General features: G+C 40.0%; 1 protein-coding gene and 1 non-coding gene across 5 annotated transcripts in view; one reads left to right on the top strand and one right to left on the bottom strand.

Annotated features, from left to right (window-relative positions):
• Positions 1-24014, top strand: part of Celf2 (CUGBP Elav-like family member 2) — an 842930-nt gene that overhangs the window by 42655 nt on the left and 776261 nt on the right. The window lies entirely within an intron of this gene.
• Positions 6083-6184, bottom strand: LOC128104833 (U6 spliceosomal RNA). Its single transcript, XR_008216130.1, has one exon. It is a non-coding gene; the product is annotated as a U6 spliceosomal RNA (small nuclear RNA).

Here is a 24014-nt window from a genome sequence, read left to right on the forward strand (position 1 = left end):
CCAGGACATCCAAACTTCAGAGCTCCCTTGTTCGTAAGCTAACCAGCCTATTGTATTTTTGTGATGGCAGTCCTTGTAGATCTAGATAATGTTACACTGCAGATAATTCCTAGACTGCTCTGGAAAGAACTCCCACTCTATTGTAGAGCCAGAGACTCTATTGCCATAATTTGTCATGGGGACTTTTCCGATTAGCCATATCCTACAATATTGATTGACCCTTTGTTACAGTTTTGGCAACCTGTAGTCCTGTTGCAGATTAAAACAAACTAACAAAAGCAAAACAGCATCCAGGAATTAAAATTCCTCAACGAGTCAAAGAATTAAGTGATATTTTTAATGTCCCCATTACCATTACCAAGCACAGCATTGGAGTTACGGATAGTGGATACACTGGAAACTCCGGCACCATTCCTTGACAGGGAACTTGATTTGTGCAAACAAGGTCTACTGTCTGTAATGGACTTGCTGTGTGATTGGTGAGGCTTCCACTTCTGAGTCTGTTTTTGCCTGTGCATTATAGTGCCTCCCTGTAGTAACCCATTTCCTGGGTAAGAAATGATACTTATCTCTCTTGACTCTTTTAGGCATATACATGGTGGCTGGACTAATTTACATTCCCACTAAAGGTATATAAGGATCCCTTCTTCCCCACTTCCTCAATCAGCATTTATTATAATTCATATCCCTGATTATAATCATTGGTACTGTGGATAGATGGCATCTCAATGTGATTTGAACTTGCATTTGTGTGATGGCTGAGGGTTTTGAACACTTTTTTTTAAATATTTGCTGTCTTTATTTATTTCTTCTCTTGAAAGCCATCTGTTCAATTCATTAGTCCACATATTTTTTAAAAATTCAATTTTTTTCATACAATATATTCTGATCAGTTTTCCCCTCCCCCAACTCCTCCAAGATCTTCTCGATCTCCCAGACCACCCAACTCTACTTCCTTTCCTCTCTCTCTCTTTAGAAAACAAAGCAAACAACAATCCAAACCAGATTTTAAAATAAGATGAAAAAACACAAAATACACACACACACAAATAAAATTCATAAAATTACAAAATAAGAAACCATGATAGCAAGCAAAAGACCATTAACATAAAAAAAATGCCATAACAAAGCAATATGAGACAAAATAAAAGTCTACAAAAGTATCACTGAGTTCATTTTGTGTTGGCCATCTCCTTCTGGGCATGAGGCCTACCCTTAAGTGTGGTTAATATATCTAGTAAGACTCCATTGGAGAAAACTAATTTTTCTTCTGCAAGTAGATGCCAATTGGAGATATATTCTGAGGACTGGAAACTTGTGTCTACTTCCCCCTCTCAGCACTGGGACCCTTTCTGACTTGAACACATACAGGCTCTGTGCATGCTGCCACAGTCTTAGTTCCTATGTGCATCTGTCCTGTTGTGTCTGGAAGACACTATTTTCTTAGTGTCTTCCATCTCCTTTGATTCTTACATGCTTTTCATCTATGATTCTGAATAGTTCCCTGAACCTTAAGGGGAAGAGATTAATAAAGACATTCCATCAAGGACTGAGTGTTCCAAAATCTCTCCCTCTCTGTATATTGTCCAGCTGTGGGTCTTTCTATTTACTCCCAACTACTGCAAGAGGAAGCTTCTCTGATGGTAGCTGAGCAAGTCACTGATCTGGGGTATAGCAGAATGTCTTTAGGAGTCATTTTATTGATATGTTCCCTTAGCAGAACAGCAGTACTTGATTTTCCCCTAAGCCCATGGCCTATCTAGTCTCTGGTTCTTGGCCATCTGAGCAGTGTCAGGCATGGGTTTTATCTCATAGAGTGTATATTAGCCTACTTATCAATACACAGTGGTTTTATCCATATGAAATCCTGACATTTGCAGAAAAATGGCTGGAACTGAAGAGCATTATGTTAAGCAACATAAGCCAGACTAAGAAAGACAATACCACATGTTACTCTCATATGCAGAATCTCTCTCTCTCTCTCTCTCTCTCTCTCTCTCTCTCTCTCTCTCTCTCTCTCTCTCTCTTCTCTCTCTCTCTCTCTCTCTCTTTCTTCTCTCTCTCTCTCTCTCTCTCTCTCTCTCTCTCTCTCTCTCTCGTGTGTGTGTGTGTGTGTGTGTGTGTGTGTGTGTGTGTGTGTGTGTGTTTGCATGTGTAAAAGAAAGCAGAGAGGTAAATCAAAGCTAGAAAAAGGTAGTGATGAGAGTTGGCGATGGGGCTGGAAGAAATAAATCAACATATTTTGCACTGACTTTTTACTTCACTAAAGCATCCGTCTCCTCCTAGATGATATTTCATTAAATATGCTCATTTATTCATTTACTGGCTTATCAAATGTGTAATGATGCCGACAGTGTGTCAAGATTTGTTCTTGTCCCTGGGGCCATGGGCAGTACATAAAATGAGTTAAAACCCCTACTCTCAGGAGGTATTCATTCTAGCAGCAATGATGGTGAACACACACATAGAAATGAATTGTCTGATAGTGCCAAGTGTCAAGGAACAGAAAGCAGAGCGGGAATGCAGAGGGACAAGGGGAAGCCCTCCACTGTAGAGTAAGTCAAAACAGAAGGTGTCTGAGCAGAAATCTGAAAAAAAGAGGAAGGGCACAGGGCAAACAGCCACGGTGAGAGCATGAGGAGGGGAGAAAGCACACATGTGGAACCTGAGTGCAGAAGAGCCTGGGGTGTTCCGGGAATAGAAAGCCAGTGTAAGCACTGGGTAAGCAGAGAGAGGAGCTTTAAGAGGTGGCTGAGGCAGAGTGCAGAGGCTCCACGGGTCTGTGTGTGAATCTGTATTAGGGTTTGTATTGCACAGGAAGTAATACGAGGGTTGGGAACTAGAGTCCTGCGCTTCACTTTAACTTATACATCACACACACACACACACACACACACACACACACACACACACACACACACAATTTCACTGCCATTTGTAGAATAAACCACAAAGGAGAAAAAATCCAAAAGGAAAAGAACAGGCTATGAGGATAAATTCAACATGTGAAGATGGAGGAGTCTTCTGTAGAGGGGCATATGTCTAGCCAATATCAATACTACCTCTGCAGCCATTTCCTGAATCCCCTTCCTACCCTAGCTGAATGCTGGCTCTGCTATGAGACCTCAGATAGGCTATTTCACTCTATCCATGCCTCAGTTTTCTTAACTGTAAATATGAATGATAGTATTACACTCTCTAATGCTTGTAAGAACCATATAAGAAATCTAAGTAAACCACGCCTCATAGTTGGCAGTGCACAGTAGAACCCATGGAAAGACTCATTACTCTCATTGCTGGCTTTATAGGGGCTCATGATTTGCACTCGCAGATCCTCCTTTTCTAGTGCATGAAAACACTTTAGTATGTAGGACTGTATCACTGACTTCTTCTTAGAGAATCAGTATGAGACTGTGAATGTCCAGAATTCAGTAGGTATGTGTTGAAGTGAATCATTGCCAGGATGTCACAATTGGTATATTCCTGAAGGATCATAGAAACCAGGAAAAACTACTCTCATTTTCCTTTAAAAAATAAATTTAAAAATTAGGAACTGACTAGTGCTTTACTCTAGGGTATAAGTGCAACAAGGAACTTAAGAATTTTCTGTGATTAAAATCTTGCTCTGCCTCACTGCCTGTCTAAAGAAGGATTTCTGTAAATGTTTGTGCTGCTGATGACATCTAGGGTAACAAATTGGAATGCATAATACCAAATATCAACAGTTCTGTATTTTAACAAAAGAAAAATGTGATCCCTATGTTAACCACTTCTGCACACTTAGCCCAAGACTTTACCCATTCAAAGATGTCCAGTATGGCTACCTTTGGGAATTCCTAACAGGATCCATTTGTCATTTGTTTCTGCTTTTTGGGGTGTTCCTTCCCTCCTGTTCAACATAGTCATCTCTTCAGTTCCTCTTTTCAATTTCCTTTAGCATTAGAAATTGAAAATTCATATATTAGTCCTAGCTGGTGATCACATCAACACTCTAGCTACCATCCCAGGCTTAAAAAGAAATACCCTTGAGATGGTATTAGCCTACTCCTTCATGAGAAGCTTCCTGTTGCCTGACATTAGGTCCTTCAATTCAATGATTCATCTAACATCATTAAGAACAGTATGAAGGTGTTTGTTTTCTGGACATGGGTAAAATCTCTTTATTGTTCCTTTACTGTTCTGAGTTACATGCAATGGTGATAACCCGAGTTATTAAACAATTCAAGCTAGGCTACTGATCAAATTCTTGTAACAGTGAATAGGGCCTTGGAGGTATTTGTGCTGTTGGTTTGGGAAGTGTTTTGGTTTGGTGTGGTCTGGTTTGAGTTTGTTTGTCTTGAGTTTGCTCACAAGCTGAAGAGGCCATACCACATTTAATCTAATAATCCAAGAACAAGGGACAAGGATGCCACAGGTTAGCCTTCCATCAGCTCCCATTTGTTCGGGTTGTTGCTCACACATGTACACAGACACCCTCACTAACAACTACATATACTACACATAACAAACAACACATGTATAGAGACAAGGTGAGACCTGGGAGGGAGGAGGCTGAAGCTTTGGATCACCACTAAGGGAGTTTCTAATATGGTTGGAAATAGTAGGAAAGAAGGGCATCAGTAACACATTTTCCAGTTCCTTCTTCAAAGAAACCAATTAGAGATGGCTAAATCTGTCAATTAAGCCCCAAACCATGGAACCCAGAGCATGGCTGCCAACTCCTGAAATGCTATGGGGTCACTCTGTGGTGTGATTCAAATTGTTGCTCCCAATCAATCTTACCCTCAATTTCCTCATCAGCAAAATCGGGATAACCTCTGTGTGACTTGCAAAGCACAGCTAATTAACATTTATGACAAATGAGGAATTATATAACAGGTTATGTAAATGCATAATAGCACCAAGAACCAAGCTGCTTTGCCTGTAGCATTTAACTTGAAAAGAGAAAATACAAAAGAAAAAAAAAGGAACCAAGTACGGTAAAAAACAAAATAAATAAACAAATGAAATGAAAATGCAGTTAAGGACAGAGGTCCTGGGCAAGTGAACTCCTAGTCCCCACAGGGACTGTCTATAGGTATGAAAACTCTTCAATGGCATACAGTTTTATTTTATAAACATCATGTCAAACTCTCACAGTTGATTCTAGACAAACAATGAAGCTGGCATCCACTACTTGAGAGGATTCATGAAATCAGGCAATTATTAGTATGAAAACTCCTTGTAACCCTCCACGGGGGTCATGCCTTTATTGTCTTCATTGTTTTGACTAGAGGTCATTCATTCAACACCTGGATGTCTTCCACCATAATTTTCAAAAGCTCACATATGATAGTTGAGCATTTATATTTAATAATTAGGAAAAGCAAATGTGATTCAATCTGGTACAAAAAAAAATCAAACGACCTTGAGGAGGTAGAAAGGAGGATTTGAATTCAAGGAATTCTTTTGAGTCTCCTGTCCTACTGCGCCTCACTAATGCTCTGTTATTATCCCTGTTAACTTCACTCTAAGCAAGGAGGGGAGATGTTGTTCAGAGAGAACCATGGACTCCCCAAGGTCACAGTGGGAGACTAGCTCACTGGGAAAGATTTGTAGTCAGAAACAGGAGACTCGTGCCTCCTATTTTTGCCACTTTACAGTTCTTTGAACTCTCTCTCTCTCTCTCTCTCTCTCTCTCTCTCTCTCTCTCTCTCTCTCTGTGTGTGTGTGTGTGTGTGTGTGTGTGTATGTGTGTGTGTGTCTTCTGGAGAACAGAGGTCAACATCAAATGTCATTTATAAGGATGCTGTCCACCTTGTTTTTGTAAGACAGTATGTTTTTCTCACTTGGCCTGAATCTTGCTGATTCTGTTGGGCCGGCTAGTAGGTCAATGATCTATCTGTTTCTGCCTATTCAGCACAGAGATAATGAGACTAAACCACCATACTGTTACATGGGTTCTGGAAACTGAACTCAGATCCTCATATCAACTGGCCAACAGTTACCAAGCTGTCTCTCCAGCCTACTCTTTGATTAGTCCCAGTACTGGTTTTCTCTTATGAAATGTGGGTGCCAAGATTCACATTGTATGATTCTCTTTTTGAATATGGAGTGCTTCATGAATTTGTGTGCCATCTTTGTGCAGGGCCCATGCAAATCTCTATATCATTCCAATGTGCTCTATATCATTTCAGGGTGCTGAAGAGAGTACCACTGTATTGTTCTTACTCTCTTTGTGCATCTCTGAAATGGAGAAGCATTCTAACATGATGATGTCTTGCTTGACAGTGAAATCATGAATATGACAATGAAATCAATGAAAAAAAAGTTTTGTCGTAACAGCCACAGGTCTTTGATTATACAGACAGCAATAATAACAACTCTAGCAAAAATATGTGGTTATAGTACAGACATGGAAAGGGTGTGCAGGCAAGCTGTCAGCTGGATAAGTCATATCCTCCAAGGAGTTTCATCAGGAGATTGGAATGTGCTTGGCGGTTAAAGTAAAAGTATCTAGGAGTAATGGTTGTTGTGGGTTACATGAGAAATATCTCCTATAAACTCGTGTATTTGAAAACTTGGTCCCCAGGTGGCTGTGCTGTTTGGGAGATCATGAAACTTTAGGTTCATTGAATATTGCTGGAGGTGTAAGTAACTGGAGTGGATGCTGAAAATCTATAGCCCTCTTATCCCCATTCCAGTTCACTCTCTCATATTCCTGTGTGTGGTCGAGATGTGATCACTCAGCTTCTTGCTCCTACAGCTATTCCTGCCTTCTCCACTATTATGGAAATCTAGCCCTCTGGAACCATTAGCCAAAAAAGAAAAACAAACAAACAAACTCTGTTATATAAGTTGCAATGGGTCATGGTATTTTATTACAGCTACAGAAATAACTAACACAGTGGTACATACCTATAATCCCAGCATTCTGGAGGCTGGGGCAGAAGGATGACAAATTCAACTCTATACTGTAATATATGACAGTAACCTGTCACCAAAAACAAAGAATAAAGAAAGGAAGGAAATAAGAGAAAGGGAAGTAATGAGTGGAAGAAGGACATAGATAGGGAGGGAGAGAGGAAATCAAAAGTGAAATGTTAAAAATATTCACATTTTGATATAGTCTCAACTATTAGAATGCACAGCTATTAAATGTAAGAGTTTTAAAATACTTAGGCAGGAATAGAGAATCTGCATCATTGGGTCAGGGCAAGCCAAATAATCAGAAGTTTCATGGAATGTATCTCAGAAGTCTATTATTTAAATCTGAATTCCATACTTGCTTGTCATCTTGATATTTTTGACAAGTGCATGTAAGGATTTTTGACAGTAAGGAAGTTTCCAATATATTTTTACTGTATAAAAAATAAATGTAAAATACATAACTGTGTTTCTAAATTGCTACTGTTTATTTTAAGAAATAAAACATTCATCATCTTAAAACCCTGCACTTCTGAGCACTGATTGCTGTGTGCCAGGAGTGAGGGTGGCAGCGCAAATTATAGTCGATTCGGCAGCAGAGAGAGAATGCAGCTGTTTTTAGTTCTGCTTCTGCAACAACCATGGCGGAATTCAGAATTTACTGAGAGCTGGCTTTTCTCATTTTACTGGCAAAGGAATTGTAAGCTTAATTACTCTCAGGGGTCTTCTGTAAATTATTTCCATAGATCTGGAGAAAGAAGATGGCAGAAAATAAACATTCAACATCAATTTTTTTTTTAATGAAGAAAAAAATCACCTCCATTGAACTGTGTTCTCTACCCACACCCGGACCTCTTCTGGGGTTTGGAAGGGCGAAGAGGCCCTTCCTGATCGTTCCTCTCTCTCCTTTCTCCCGCTCGCTCTCCACCTGGTATATTCATTCACCCTGACTGAGCAGGCCTGATCCTCACAGTTCCTTTTTCTCTTCATCTCCCCAACACTACTGGCATCTGCATGCTTGGGGAGCCCCCCATGATCTTCTACATTGCCTTCATTCAGTGATGACCACTGGAGCCACTGGAGTAATCCTGGAGACAACCGTTAGTAAATTAATTCGTATTTCCCCCCTTGAAACAAGGACCGGCAGCATAATCATATCTGACATTTATTGACTGTTTACTCTGCCATTATTTCATTTAGACCCCTTACACACACTGTGAGAAGGCATTATTCTAAGTACTTGTAATGCAGACCTGGCTTGATATGCTAGAAATGACAGCAGCCTCCAGCAAAACTCAGGCTGTCTGTCCTCAGAGCTCACACTTTCATCCATTTACCATGTTTACCTTCCATAAGAATCTTAGGGCATGAGGGGAGAATAAGTAGTGTAATTTAAACATGAAAGGGAGGAAGAAAGGAGGGAGGAGGGATGGAGAGAGGAGGGATGGAGGGAGGGGAGAAGGAAGGATGGAGGGAGGAAGGGAAAAGAATAGATCAGGAAGGTTGTCAGCTATCCACCACCTTGTCTTTGGTCACCTCAACCAATGAAACAGGAAATACAATGTTTTGACATGTGACTCTCTCCTGGAGTTCAGGCTGACACCCAAGCTCATATTTTACATTTGAAGTCTTGATGCCTTAGTCAGGTGCATTGAAGACATCAGCCGGAGTTAATGTCAAGTTGTCTTATAAAATTAGCTCGGTTGGAGAAAGCGGTTTAGACTGACACTGTTCAAAAGGTCGGCGAAGGCAGTAGCAGGGAGAGTGTGGTCCTGCCTGGTTCAGAGAGGCCACCTCGATGCTCACTTAAAAAGAGCTCGGAAGCTTTCCAAAAGCAACCCCACTATGGCAATTGTGTGGGAGACGTTTGCATTTTGCAGAGAACCAGCAATCCTGCTGAGGAATTATATGGTTAATGTGCTAGAAAAGCCTTCATAAAACGGCATTTCCTTTTCCAGCTTTCCAGCCTCCCACACCTGTGCTTGCCAGGTTCTTGTATGAACACAATGCCCTCACTGGCACCATTGGATTTCATTGCCAATGAAAAAGCAACAAACCATGTCATAACCACCCACCATCACTTTGAAACCCACCCAACTGTTTGGACATTTCAACCAAGCATAGCGTCTCCTTTATGTCACAAGGAGACCAGGTGGCTGCAAAGCAATGAATGGCACCCAGCCCATTCTCTATTACACCCCTCCAGGGGCGCTTACCTCCCCTGCACCTTCTTGTTCTTTGTCTTTCTCTCCACTCTAATTGAGACTACTGTGAGAACATATGAAAGTGGGATACTTTGCTTCCTACAGGCCCAGCGTTAGATCTAAAAAGACTCTAAGATAAATATTGAACATTCTTTAACCATTGTAGTTGACTGAATAGGAAACAGCGATATAGGGAATTATGTATATAATAGATAGCACGAGGTCATGTCTGGTCTTACTGGTTTACCACTCTATGATAGACAAGTTGCATATCTTGTCAGGACTCAGGACAGCTCATGGGTTTATTTTAGTGTTGTTCATTTGTTTATTTGTTTTGCTTTATTTTTATTTAGTGTTTTTTTTTTTCCTTTGAGATCCAACACTACAGGAGCAAAAATTCTCTCTTATTATCTTGGGCTGCAAAACGCTAATGGAGATTCAGTAAAATCTTTAATTAAGCACTAAGTGCTGATGCACAGAATCTGAAAGAAGCTAATGTTTGCACTTAATATTAGCATTTATTTTCTTCTAATGAACATCAAAGTAGGTACACTGCAGCACAAAATGGTAAGAGATAAATGGCTTCATATTAGAAAAACAGGAGGCCACTTCTAAAGACCAACAAAGGGGGGATACAGGCTGCAGAGGAAGGAAAACAGTTTAACTGCAGGACAGCTTAAAACATCAGTTTTGGGGTTCGGGAGATGTTTTGTGGGAAAGCACCTGCCCGTGGTAGGACTTGAATTCTTATCCCCAGTACCCACATAAAGGTCAGATGCATAGTGTGAATATCTATAATCACAGTAGTCCCACGGCAAGCTCAGAGATGAAGACAGAGAATCCCCAGAAGGTTACAGACCAGCTAGCCTGATGTAAACTGTGGTGAACACAAGACCATGTCTCTAGAATGAGGTGGATGCTAAGGACTGACATCCCAGGTTGTCTTCTGATCTCCATATGTGCACCATGGCATGCTTGCCCCCACACTTACACAAACATACAAACACATATGTAAACATACATTGTAAAATAGTAATAAGTTTATACATACAAATGTTGTAGGCCAGGAGCAAATAACATAAAAATTTCCAAACAGACAAATATTTGTCAGGAGTTCAGACTAAAATGGTAAGGAAGGGGATGAATGAGAGATAACATGACATAACATAACACAACAACACAGGGTAAACTGAAGGTTGACTCTAATACCAATTGACGGATAATCTAACATGGATTTGGTGGCTTTGACTAAACAGTAGGCTAAGAACAGAAGTTATCAAGAAAATAAAGAATTTGTTAAAGCCCCAGAGTCCCCATTGGCATTTTCTGTGGTCCTTTGGGGGACCTGATCTTCATATACACAAAGGAGATCTTGGTCTGAACTCTGGAAGGAACTGATTGTTGAAAGCTTTAACTCAAAAGTCTGTCTGATTACAACACAGATATAGGAATGCTTGGGGAAAATCTTTTATGTAGATTACTGTCACCTAATATTAGGCTAAACCAGTAAGATAAATACAGAGTGAATATATCCAAATTTTCAGAACTGAAATGACCCATGACACTCTTTCTGACAGCATTTCTTATAGCATGTAAGATGTGTCTATATTATTACCATTTAGGTTAACATTACTGAAGCTTTGCAACTTCACAAGTCAACAGCTAATTTGACTTACTAGTGGCAGAAAAAGAAAAAGAAACAGTCCTGACAGATGTATCCCATGAAAACAAAGTGCTGAAAATTAAAGAATGTCTAGAATGTGCCTGTCAGTTCCCATTTTCCTCACAAAGGCCTTCTCAAAGATGAACATTTTCAGGGTATTCTGCTTATAAATAGGCTGCCTCCCAGATGCTGAGCTGAGCCAGAACCCAAGGCTTGCCCCAGGTTTAGAGACTAATGAGAATGGTAAGTCAGACCTGGTTAAAACTGCCCTCACTTAAGCTGAACCAAAAAATACCTTTCAAGAGACACACAGGAGACAAGAATGCATGAAATCAGCTCTGTCTTTCTAGTTAATCAAAAAGAACCAGAGATGGTCCCACAGTCCAAGAAAAGTAAATTGTTTCATTTAGAGCAGCTCAGGTCCTCTAGCTGGTCCATCAGAGGAGGAGCATGGCTACCCTCAGACCCCTATTTATTACTGGCCAAGGAAATCTACATATATCACCATTACTGACTCCATAGGTTCCTGTGATAGAACATTCAGTCCCCAGCTGGGAGTGATCCTGAGACCTAGCTGAACAAAATAGATCACTAGGAATGGAACTTGAGGTTTCCTAGCGTGGTCCCTACTTCCTGTCTTCTTGCCTTTCTGACTACAGATGTAATGTGACTAAACCACTCCACTCTCCTGCTGCTGCTAAGCCCTGAGGAACCATATACCCTAAAATTGAAAGTCAAAGCAGAAACAAACAAAGCAAATTATTTTAAAAAACCTCCTCCTTCAACTTACTTCCTGTCAAAATTTGGTCACAGCAACAAGAAAGGTGATGGGCACTCTGAGAGTACTCAGTTCTCTTCTTCAAAACTGGAGATACTAAATCTTTCACTTACTCAACAGTGACCACAATAGATTAATTGAGCCCCACCTCATTTTAGAATGTTAGAGCAGGTGACTGTCACCAGCATCCCTGAGAATACCCAGACCATTTGTGACCTAGCACCATGGCAAGCTTCTTGGACTATTGAGTGGGTGCAGATAGACATTTTTCCCCCAGAAAACAATGGAATATTTTATGCAAGCACTAGAAGAGCTAAAATATTCCTATTCCCCCAATGCTTAGGAGCTTGTCCTCAAGCCGAACCCTGCTAGTCATTCTATGGAGAGCAAAACCCACGCTGCACTTTAAGCTGCCAGGATGAAATGACATGCAAAGGGAACATGAGGGTAGAGTGCTGAAGGCAAGGGTAAGAGAATAGGGCGTGTGGAATATGGGAACAGCAGCCGGAAAACCAGAGCATAATATGAGATGCGACGAGCAAGAGAAACAAAGGGCAGCCAGACAATATTTCACAAATACATTAGGAACAAGACAAAGGAGAATGGAGACCCACTAATTAGTAGGGAGGAAAAACAAATAGCAGATGCATCAGAAGGCTTGAGCTTTTAATACCTATTATGCTCTAGGCTTCACAAAAATGGTTAGCTATCATCAGAAGCTGAATATAAACCACAGTAATGAGCACATGGGGTAAGGGGGGAGTTGAAATGAAAACCAAACAGATTAGTAACTACTTAGTCAAGCTGGATGGTTTCAAATCGGGACCTGACAAAAGTCACAGTACCATGTAATAAAAAAAAAAAAAAAAGTAGCTTCTGAAATTCGAGTTCTGGTTAAAAGTGTTCTTGAAAGAGGGGTAAGATTTCAAATGACTAAACAGGAAGCAGGGGCACACCAGGGTGAGCAAGAGGGAACAAGACATGGCTGGAAATGAGACTCTGAGTCTTTAGGGGAGAAATTGAGTTGCCTTTTCTGTGGGACAGTCCAGTGAGTTAGAGATGGGAAGTCTAGACCCCAAGCAGAGGTAGAAGAGACTCCACAGTGCTGAAGGCAAGGTAAGAGAATACAGTATGTGTACTATGGTAACAGCAGCTGGGAAGCCAGGGTGCAACATGTAGAAACCATTTTGGTTGAGCTTCTAGGACATCACATCCAAAATCAGGTCTCAACAAAATGTAAAGGACTGAGTTAGAGAAGGCCAGAGGGAAAACTGACTGTAGATTCTATAGAAGTATCCAGGTAGAGTCTGGAAAGATAAGCCAAGGTTTGGAAACTTTTGTTTTATAGGTTAATAACTCTCCATCCCTGTTCTGTATCATAAAGCATGCTAAATATGCCACGTATATTTCCCATTTTCTTAGGAATCTGTTAAGATGGGCACTATGATTATGTATAATTTCTAAGGTCTTCCTTGATACTTCATGGCAATGCTTTGAACAGGCAGAAGCAGAATGGAGGGAGAACGGAGAGCAGTTATATTTTTCTTCATTTATTTATATATTTACTTTAATTGAAGGCAGTATCTCACTATGTGGCCCTGGCTTACCTGGTACTCACTATATATAGTAGCATTGGCTTACCTCAAACTCATAACAATCCTTTTGCCTCTGCCTCCCAGGGTTCCCACAGACTACCATTGCATGCTAAGAGATTATATTTTACTGTTCAGCTGCTAACTGTAAGATACAAAATCTGTACAATTGCTTAGATTTGTTAATATGTTTCATTAATTTATTCCATTGATGTATGATCTTGAGGGCTCTATCTTAAAGGCAGATCTAGTTTTAAAGTAAGGCATAAACTTCAGAGATGTCTTTGTCAGGGATCTCTAGAGTGACATAACTTATATAATGAATCTCTCTATATGTGTGAAAGAAAGGGGATTTATTAGAATAACTGACAAGACGTGGTCCAGCTAACTCAACAATGACTGTTTATTTAGTAGATGTTCAGTCTGCAAGGCTGGATGTCTCTGCTAGTTTTCTGTATTCACCAGAACCCTGAAGAAGTAGACTTTAATGCCCGTGAAGAAATGAACTTGTTAGGGAGGCAAGGGCAAGCAGACAAAGAGCAAAAGCTTCCTTTTTCTATGTCCTTGTATAGGCTTCCAGCAGAAGGCATGGCCCACATTAAAGGTGGATCTTCCCACATGAAAAGTTCTGGATTAAAGGTGTGTCTTCCCACCCCAAAGATTCAGAATAGAAGTGTATCTTCCCACTTCAAATTAAGCGAAAATCCTTCACAGGTGTGCACCTCCATTTGGGGTTTTAGTGAATTCCAGATGTAGTCAACAACCGAGAAAAGCCATCACAAGAGGAATCAAATCTTTTGAGATCAGCTTGAGTGACAAGAAAGTTGAGCATGGAAGTTTGAAAGATGATCCTTTCTGGCATATGAATGTGTGCACCTATTCTCACATATGCTTGCCCATGAACCTAGCAGAAAATTCACAGATCTTGGAGCTATGGTCAAGCCTTATTGCACATGAAAATATTAAGCACAGACTCTTGTATAAACATATGATCAGTATTAAAGTGGAATGCCCTTCATATATTATTACCAAAGGAAACATTCACATGCACTGGAAACATTCCTTAACCTTAGCTTTAAGTTGCTTCCAAAGAGATTTACTTTCTGTTAGGTCTCTCAGGATATCCAAATATCCAAAAATGAGCTGAACGTAGACTCTAGGAGGATTTCTGGAAGTTAGATAAAAGCCAGCATTCCTTAGGAACTTACAAAATCAGTTACCATCTGCCAAAAGGAGTTGTTTCCCTTACCTCTCGCAAGTACGATTGGGGCTCCACTAACATATACCTGTGACTGCACATCAAAGTCAATGCTGACTTCTAGGCTCCCTCAGTCCCTACTCAACAAGGACTTGTTATACATCTCAAAGCCTCCATGTTAGCATGCTGGATTCTTGCCACCCAGGACCAGATTTGTTCTCCTTATAATGGCAAGGTTTTACCCACTGCTCTGGCTATTCTCTCCTTCCCCCCACTCTCTGTCTGTCTGTCTATCTGTCTGTCTCTGTCTCTCTCTCATATATGTGTATGTATATGTGTAATCTTACACACACATATGTACCATATATACTTATTTACATGTATATGTAATCTTACCTCTTACTCTCTTATTCTCTGTCTGTCTCTCTGTTCTAGTCTATATCTCTTGATATCTCACTGTCTCCACTGTTTTTTCCTGCTTCCCTAGCCCTGGCCACATCTAGTTGCTGGCCATGTTCACTCTACTTCTTTATCTTTCTGCACTGAACTCTTCCAGATGCCTCTGCCTGATCTCTTTCTCATATCTATGTAAAAATCTTAACTATATCATGGAGTGGTCATGTCAGCAATTTCTTTACTGTGCCCCTTTGAATACACTTCCAAGAAAGAATTTAAAGATTATCTTTAGAAATAATTTTCTTTCACTAACACTTCAGGTATGGGTAAGTGTGTTTTGTATTAGTTTAGGGATTTTGAACATAATAGTTGGTCTGCCATCATAGAAACAGTCCAATGACAGAAAGACACATTATTCCCTATCACTATTTGTGAATGATGTTTTTTAAACCTAGGAGACTTTGTTTTACATGCAGGCTGTAAATTTCTTGGAGAGGGGCTATACAGATCATTTATTTAGAACCTAGAGGCCTAGAAAAGTCTCACATGGAGTCTGAATGGTAACATGGTGTAAGGGAATGTGCTTTTTGTGTCTGAAAAACCTCAGTGTTCTAGTCCTGATACAGCAAGCTCTCTGATGACGAAGCACTATCTTCTCTATTTTTAATTTACATATTTATAGAGGACAACATGGCCTCTCAATATGTATTTACACACATATGTAGACTGAAACAATCAAACCAATATAATTCTTACCTCACATATCGTCTTTTTGTGCAGCATGATCACATAAGATCTACTTTTAACACGGTCCAATTCTACAGTACATTACTCACTGCCCCCTCATGCTCTACCAGAATGTACTCTTCCTATCTAAACCCTGCTTTGTACCTGTGGCCATCATCTCGTCAGTGACCCACCTCCAAGATCCAATCGCCTTCATCTTGCTCTCTTTCATGAGTAAAATATTTTAAAATTGCACAAGTAGGTAAGATAATGAGGATTTTTTTTCTGACCGTCACTTACTTTGCTTAACATAATGTCCTTCTGTTTTGAGACAAATGACAAGATTTCTTTCTTTTATGTAGCCAAATAATATCTTCCTGTATGTACCTATTCCCCATCCATTTGCTTGTTAGTGGACACTCAGCTAATTGTGTCCATGTCATGGCTATTATGTATAATACTGCCATAACACAGCACATGTATGCCTTTTCAACAGCCTCATTTCCTTTGTATATATACTCAGTGGTGAGATTTGTGTTTAATTTTTAAAAGAAATCTTCATACTTTTCCATCATGGCAGTACTAGTTTATTTTCCTACCAACAAAGCATAAAGTTTCCCTTTTCTCCACCTCCTTTGATTTCTGACACTGTGGCTAGTGGATATATGAACAAGGATAAACTTACATGCAGGGATTCCTAGACTGTCCTCAGTAGCTAACAGCTTATCTCGACCTCCTTCACCCAAGAGTTTCCACCGTGAGGAAGCCAACACGTGGACTTGTTGCTGTTTACTCAGGGCTTTCCCCTTTGTGCTGTTATTCCTGCCATTCTTTAGAGAAACAACTTACCAAGGCCATACAGCTAGGTAGTAAGCAGATGTTTTCTGCTTACTGGGTGATCATAAAGACCAGTCCCTCAGATGTCTAGCTCACTGCAAAAATGTGTTTTTATCAGATTAGCTCATCAGATTGTATGTCAACTTGGAGATAACTAAATTTCCACAGTTTGAAATCTATCCTCATTGATTTTGTGTCTTTATGATTACGAAGAGAATGTGTCAACAAGGAAGAGGTGAATTCTCTAAGCTTTCTGGGAGAAGAAGATGAAATCCCAGAGGATATAAGGACTCAAAGGTACGGGTTTCCTGGAGAACAAGGAGAAGGCAATGCAGTGGTTTAGAAAGGTGGACTTGGGCAGCAGGCATGGCTGTAATGCCTCACAGTCCTGTGAGCGAGTTTACAGTGAGTATTGCTCCAGACGGCCTCCTGTGCATCAAATGCTATCTACATGACAAGAATTCAGTCTCAAGCTTGGGGAACTGATGTTTGAAACTAAGATATGAGTATGTTCATTTATCTTCTCCCATTTAGCAGGAGACTAAGAGTGAGAAATTCCACAGCATGCCTGTCTGCAGCCCACATTTGTACTCCATCCCCATCCATTCTGAGGACTAAGATGGTTATGATGACATTCACACTCACCGCCATGTTTGCTTATTAGCATGTATTACCAAATAAGTGAACCAAGAAAACAAATATTCATTCACAAGTCACTGGTGTGAGAGAGACCTAAAGAAAGGAATATTTTTTTTAACTTTAGAAAATGAATTTTCATTCTCAAAATCTTTTTGTTATTATCGCTAGTGTTATTTTGACACCACCAGATACCCAGGAGTAGCTATCATAATGCATCAGAGGGTAGTAACTGAATGAAAACTTGGTTTTTATTTCATCTAACAAAAATATAGCTCTTATTATTTTTTTTTACAAATTACCCCATAATTACAATTGTCTGGAGAATGTCTTATCAGCCTGAGTGGGACAGAAATAAGCTAGACACACAATAGCACTTCCTGGTTTCTAATTTAAATTTGTATGGTCATTAATGGTAATGTAAATTAGCATTATGGCAATTTTACTACATGTCATTCAGGGCAGAGTCAAACACCGCAGATGAATGATACATAGCAAACTTTGCCTGCATATAGTCAGCAGTATCTGTACAGTGGCCTGGTGTGTCCTTTTGAATGGATAGAGATTCTGCCAGTCTCACTATAGCAGTGCTTGTTCGGAAAACAGTGAGTAGCTATCATCTTTTCTACACAATGATCTTGAAGATTAGGAAGCTAGCTGTGATCTATGCTTTGAAGGCCTCTCATTTTATTAACTAGAACTTCTAGCAACTTTCCTATTTGATCTATGGTGGATCACTTTAATCGCTGAAATCACCTCTGTCTCCATGAAAATGCTAAGACATCCCAGCATAAGGATGAAGTGGGAACAGAAAGGTATGATGGCTATTTTACTCATAAGGGCCATGGCTGACCCTCTTATAGCAAAAGACAGATTAATAACACGCACTATGACAACTTTATCTCATCTAAGCTGTAAGTGACAAAGAAGCCTTCAGAAGGAAAACTCACAGACCCAGAGGAAACTGGCCATGTGTAGATTTGATAAAGCATAAGGGGCAGCCATGTAAAAATCCAATAAGACTGAAACAGTATGTGAGAACAGCCTTAGACTAAATGAGAACAGCTCAGTAAGGCCTGTCTATTCAGGTTATATTTGGCCTGTCTGCGTATGTTCCTTCCTCCTAAGTACCTTGCAGAACCCCTTCTGTGATGAAGGTCTTCTGATCCACTCTCAGACAAAGGAGGTCACAGAAGTTCTACAAGGCCAGCTCCAACACAGAAACAGTAGTATTTTTAGGCCTTATACCTTGCTTTTGGTAAAATGTGTTTTGCTTTCTATGACTTAACTTGGGAAAGAGGTCTTTCTGATTTCTATGACTCACTTTAGAAGAGAATAAAGGATGGAAAGAGGAAGTTAGAGGAAATCAGGAAGACCTTGGCTCTTTGACCATTTCTGACACCTTCCAATGTGTTTTAATTCCAAGTATTTGGCAGGCCAGTGTGTCTTCCTTTGTAGTATCATTTTCTGAGTCTCAACAATGACAAGGACTCTCTGGCCCAGTATCTGCATCAAGGAGTATGTACAGGTTACAGAGTGCTGCCAGTTTCTCCAAACTGTGGCTTACCTAGTAATTTACAAGAATTCTCCATTCTCTAGAGAGTGGAAAAGCCATAGCCAAATCTCTCTCTCTCTCTCTCTCTCTCTCTCTCTCTCTCTCTCTCTCTCTCTCTCTCTCTCTCTCAAACACACACACACACACACACACACACACACACACACACACACACACACCCCCACAATGTACATGTGGAGGCCAGAGGACAGCATGCGGGATTCAGTGTTCTCCTTCAACCACATTGTTTCTCGACCTTCTTAATGCTATAACCATTTCATAGAGTTCCTCATGTTGAAGTGACCCCAACCATAAAATTATTTTGTTGCTACTTCATAACTGTAATTTTGCAACTGTTATGAATTGTAAATATCTGATACACATGATATGTGATATACTACCCCCAAAGGGGTCATGACCCACAGGTTGAGAACCACTGTTCTACCATATGGGACCTCAGGATATCAGGCTTGGTCATCAGTACCTTTGCCCACTGAGCCATCTTGCTGGCTTTAGGATGACTCTTTATTTGAGTATCTTGATGCTATCACTGAAAATAACATAAGTGGTGGTTGGGGGATGGGATCATTCTCAATTGCAATGCAACTGTCACATGTGGACACCTAGCTGGTTACAAAGTGTTTGAACACGGAGGATGCTGAGATGAGCAGGCAGAGTGCAAAACGACAGGTTTCCAAAGTAGCCAATGCAATATGCTATTCATTAAATCTATTAAAAACTATTTTCAGGGTTCACTTCTCACTGTTCTTTTATTCCAGATGCTAAATAAAGTGCTCTTTTTCACTGTCGTGTCTTCCAATTACATGGGAGTAAACCAGAGGGTGGACCTACACCTGCAGCTGATGACTGCTCATGGTATTTATAATGCAAAATAGCTAATTAAGATGATGGTCAAGTGGTAGTTGTCTGCTGATATTAGCATAGAAAATCAGAGTTGTGTCTCTGTGTGCATTTAGCCTTACAGTATCAGCAAGTGAACAACAAATACTCAGTTCAACATCAGATCTACCAAAAATAAGCTAACCACATCTCTAAAGAAAATGCCTTCGGATTGACATTCACTTCTGCCATTGGCCTCATCTCTGTCTGACCATGATGGAAGATAGTGCTTGTCTCCAGGTCCAGTCATGAACCAGTGGTTAGCAAGACTAGTCATAGGGCCTCTGGTATGTTGCAGTGCTCCATACCTTCCTTTGATATTTCATTTGTATTAGTCTTTGTGTCTACGTGATGAGAAAGAAGGTCAACACCTGACTGACAGGACATTGGAAGTCCTGAAATGATGAGAACATACCCATTTTAAACTGTAAATATTCTGAAGTTGCCTGATGGCCAATGCTGTATAAGATACTCATATTCTCCAAAATAGGCAACTTCTTGCCCATTCTGTACCACTGTTTGAGGTGTGCTCACCTGGGCAGAGTCTGTTCAGTAACATCTAGTTGGTGATACTCTAAAATTCCTTCACCACAGATTTCAAAAGTCTTTAGTAATCATTTGTTCCAATGATTTAATTAAAATTTAAGCCACGCATCTGTTTGAAAACATATTGACAGAGATAGAGATGCTTGTTCATGGGAGAGTGATTGACAGAGGGAACAGACTGACTTGGCATTTATGTGGAACTCATTAATCTTTTTCAAGTACATCCTGGGGAAACATGGAGTTCTCTCAGCAAGCTGTTCTGAAAACAGCCCTTTCCTCTTGAACAGTTGGAATCCTAGTTAAAATGGAAGTCAGAGTTAAGGAAAGGAGTCCCACTCTGCAGTGACAATGTTGTCTGTGAATATACCATATATTATTGACAATGACAAGACTTTTGTATGTGACATCACCAACCTTGCTGTAATTAGTGGAGTTTTTTGTTTGCTTGTTTACTTACATTTGAGACAAGACTGGCCTAGAATTTACAATCCTCTTTTCTCAGATTCTTGAGTTCTGGGGTGGCAGGTGTATGCCACATCACCCTGCTTCCGTAGTCTTACTAGCTAACTAGGATAAGACCAAGTCTGAGCTCATTTGTAGATAGCACATGTTAAATGTCGATCCTTGACTGTGATTTTATCACTAGTTTAAGCAGCATAGCTTTGTGTTTCAAAGCAAACTCAGTAAAGATCTTGGAGATTTCTAAGTCATTATGGTACATTATTGAGAAATTAAATACTAAAATGATATAAGAGGTAAAACATTAAAGAAAGATAGTGATCATTCCAAATAAAGCATAAATATGGGGCAGTCATCCTTAAGAAGACACCCTTCCTCCATGTTTCAGCAAGAAAGAGGTGCTGATGGGAATTTCTATGAATTTAGCATTTCTGGCTTTGTTCTGGCTTTGAATGCTGTCTCTGCACATTTAAATCCATCTTATTTCAGAATGCTGGATTCGTATCAGAGGGAAAAAAATGGTGCAGATGGCTAAATTATCCTCACTTGTTTGAAACCATGACAACTTACCATAATATAGCCTTAAACACCTGAAATTAATTAGGGAGAGCACATTTAAACATGGATAGCCGGATTTACAGTACAGGATTAAATACAGAGACGTGTTTTGATTTTAGGCTGTCATTATTTTACCTATAAGTGTTGATCAAACAGTTTATTTTGTCTGTTAATAAGGGATACTTTAAGGAACATGGGAAGAAGCCTCCTGCCTAATATCCTAAGCATAGGAATTTTCAAAATCCAGAATGGAATTTTCCTTTAATCATGGCATAAGCTTTTAGTGCTTGTCTTAGGTTTCTATTGCTGTGATATAATTCTATGGCCAAAAGTAACTTGGGGGGGATTTATTTTATATTACAGCTTATAGTCCCTCATCCAGGGAAATCAGGGCAGGAAATTGGAGTTAGTAACTAAAGCAAGAGCCATGAAGGAGTGGGGATTACTGGCTTGCTCCTGGTGGATTGCTCAGCCTGCTTTCTTAATCCATGCAGGACCACCTGCTGAGGGGTAGCACCTGCCAGAGTGGAATGGGCGCTCCCGCATCAATCATTAATCAAGAAAATGTACCTTTGCTGGTATACAGGCCAATCTTATGGAGGAACACTTTCAGATGACTTTAGCTTGTATCAAGTTGACACAAAACTAATCAACATAGAAATCCTTATAAGGAGACAGGAAGATACAATAACAGTTTTTAAGGACCTGTCATAGATCATCAATTTTATTTAATATTTTCTTCTAACGTTATTACAGGTTCTTCAGGAACTTGAGGTAGGCCTTGTTTGTCTCTGTGTGTCAGAGTGAGCCAGAGAAGATAAATCTCAGTCTGATGGAGTCAGACAAGCACTAATTTGAACCTTGACTCCACAGTTGACTACCTCCATGGCCTTGGGCCAACAGCTTAACCACTGAGGTGCAGAGAGAAGAGTCCTAATGAGAGAGAAAGAAGACCAGACATGATAGCACATGTTTGTGAGGACACAGAAAAAATTAGGTGTGACTCAAACTGTGTTCAATTTGATATGCTGCTGACTACCCTGGAAAAGATATGGAGAGCTGGGGTCTAGAAGAGAGCTGGGGCACACATATAAACACTTAGACACTAAGGGTAGATTTTTAAATTTAAGCGAAAATTTATAAATAAAACTTAAAATTTATTTTAAAAAAACCCTTAAATTTATAAAAGAATAATATCACCAAAGAGATCAGGAATGAGAAAAAAGAATAGTACTAATTATAATACTTAAAAATTAGTCAGTGAAAGAAATGGAGCAAGTCAGGTCTGAATTACAGTATCAACATGCTGCATGCTCCAAAGAATTTTGAGTACAAGCAAATGCTATGTAATTGTCAAGAAAGACCAAGACAAGAAAAAAATTGCTTCAGACTTGTAGGGAACACTTAGGGGAATAATAGGGATGGAGGATAGTTGTGAAAAGGTTGGGGGCAAATGGAGGAAGGAAGAAAATCAAGCACTAACTGTAGAAACACTTCCAAGAAGTTTAAGGTGAAAGAGCACATGATTTGAGACAACTCAGAACTTCTTTTAAAGATGGAAGATAGAGTACCGTCAGGTTCCAAGGGTACCACATCCCCACACACACAAAGTGCAGGCCCACTGAAGTGGTCCAAAGTTAAGTCTAGGCTCAGCTCAAGCTGGACTATAGAAGGACTTCTGGCAGTTAGATAAAAGTGAACATTCCTCAGGAAGTGCTGAAGCAGGTTCCTGTCTACCAAAAGGAGTCATTTCCCTTGCCTCTGGCAGAAGGGGCATGTATCTTTCTATTGGCATTTACCTGTGGCACCTATCAGCATATCAAAGTCCATGCTAGCCTCCAGGCTCCTACACTTCCTATTCACAAGTACCCATTATACATTTCACAGTCCACACTAATATCCTGGCCTGTCTCACCTCCCCAACTTCTCTCCTACTCCTCACCAGCTCCTCATCCATTATGCTAGCTACTGTGTTAGCTCCCAGGCTGTTCCAGTGCACAGGCTTCCCTCCTCCCAGATACTTTCTTTCTGTATACAATGGCAAGGCTTTCTCACTGGCCCTGCTATTCACTCTACTCTAGCTTACTAGTCTCTGCCATTTCCACTTCTCAAGTCATGACCATGTCCAATCTGCTTCTTTTTCTCTCTGCTCTGGACTCTTCCAGATGCTTCTAGATGTTCTCTCTCTTTCTTATCCACAATAAAAACTTTCCCACAATCATGGAGCAGCCATCTCGGTGGTTTCTTTACTGCATGCTCACAAGTTTGTTGATGAGGCTAAATCACGGAGAGAAGAAGAAACTGATGAAGTTTCCGGTCAACCTGGGAGGAAATAAGGCAAGGGGCATGGTGGTAGGCCAATCTTGGAAAACAAAACTTTGCAAATCAGGGGAGATAGAGATAAATTTTGTGATTACTTGATAGATACGGACTCCATGTTCTAGCACAATTTTTCTTCCTTCATCTGTAGTTCTGTGTCTGTCTCCTCTGTTTTCCAGTTACCATCTAGTTTAGAGCAGAAGAGAATGGATTCATTTTTAGGAAATGGTTAACTTCAAGCCACTGAATTATTTTTCAGGAACAATCAAGACATTATCTCAATACATCATTATGGTCCCAAAGAATTGTCTTCCTTCACAACAAAAAAGATAGGAAAACTCATTTTATCCCGGGTCACACTAAATATAAATTAAAGCACTTAATACTTGAGTGGACCTTTAGGAATCTTCTTTATAAAGAGGATAATTTTAAATAAATATGTGCTTATATATGCTAATACCATGGATTAGTTAGTTTAATGCCACAGAACTCATGAAAAGATAAGTTTTCAAGAGGAAGAGGAAAAAGAGTAGTATGTTGTTGGAGAGATCTGTTTTGCCTAATATTTTCATTATCACTTTCACCCCATTATATAGGGACATATCCATGAATCTCTATGACCAAACATTCAATGCCCAACATGGGATGGATAAATCAATAGTAGAAATAAGTCATATACATTCATAGCGCTGAGGAAGACATGTTATAACATATGCAGGACCACACAGCTTATTGCACTTT

The sequence above is a fragment of the Peromyscus californicus genome, unplaced genomic scaffold (assembly GCF_007827085.1).
Source record: "Peromyscus californicus insignis strain IS unplaced genomic scaffold, ASM782708v3 Scaffold_8__1_contigs__length_139910024, whole genome shotgun sequence".
Classification (NCBI taxonomy): domain Eukaryota; kingdom Metazoa; phylum Chordata; class Mammalia; order Rodentia; family Cricetidae; genus Peromyscus; species Peromyscus californicus.